This window comes from Tenrec ecaudatus, chromosome 5 (assembly GCF_050624435.1).
Source record: "Tenrec ecaudatus isolate mTenEca1 chromosome 5, mTenEca1.hap1, whole genome shotgun sequence".
In the NCBI taxonomy this organism is placed as follows: domain Eukaryota; kingdom Metazoa; phylum Chordata; class Mammalia; order Afrosoricida; family Tenrecidae; genus Tenrec; species Tenrec ecaudatus.
The window spans coordinates 173393564-173394165 of record NC_134534.1 but is presented as its reverse complement, the minus strand read 5'-3'; the positions used below and the strand labels follow the sequence as shown (position 1 = coordinate 173394165).

General features: G+C 45.7%; 1 non-coding gene across 1 annotated transcript; it reads right to left on the bottom strand.

The window, feature by feature from the left end:
- Positions 1 to 239: 239 nt before the first annotated feature.
- On the bottom strand, positions 240 to 373 carry LOC142449592 (small nucleolar RNA SNORA70). The gene has a single exon (XR_012784730.1). It is a non-coding gene; the product is annotated as a small nucleolar RNA SNORA70 (small nucleolar RNA).
- Positions 374 to 602: the final 229 nt, after the last annotated feature.

Sequence of the window (602 nt, the reverse complement as noted above, 5' to 3'; positions counted from 1 at the left end):
CCCATTTCTTAGAGATGTGGATCTCTGGCACCCAGGGAACTTGAATTTGGCCCTGCGTAAGGCCTCAATCACATGCTCCTTGTTTTGAAGCTCGGTGCGGATGGACATGATAACCTGGCCAATGTGGACTCTAGCCACTGTGCCTTGAGGTTTCCCAAAAGCACCTCGCATCCCAGTTTGAAGCCTAGTTTAGGGAGAGCAGAAATTAGCCAGGCCAGAGGCATCAAAAAGCAACACAAGGTGGTCTCCAAGGTCCCTTAGGGCAGCCTATACATAGCAGTAGGCTGCATACACTACCGAGGAGGCTTGCTGTTTGCAGCCATTGCACACCAGCCCCCACAAGGAGGAGAACGGTCGGCTTAATTGGCTGCAGAACCCCCAAACTTTTTGAAGATGGATTCATGCATTTTTAATAGCACCTATCATGAATAAGAATTATTTTTCTTGCCCCTGAGAAAATATGTTAGACTTTGTAGACTGGGTTACCAGCACAAAGTCTGTTGTTGATACCTTTAATTGGGTTTATTAAGCAACCAGGAGTGGATGCTATTAAACTTTTGAAAGTGGTACATTTTTTTGTTGCTGTAATGATTGATCCCATC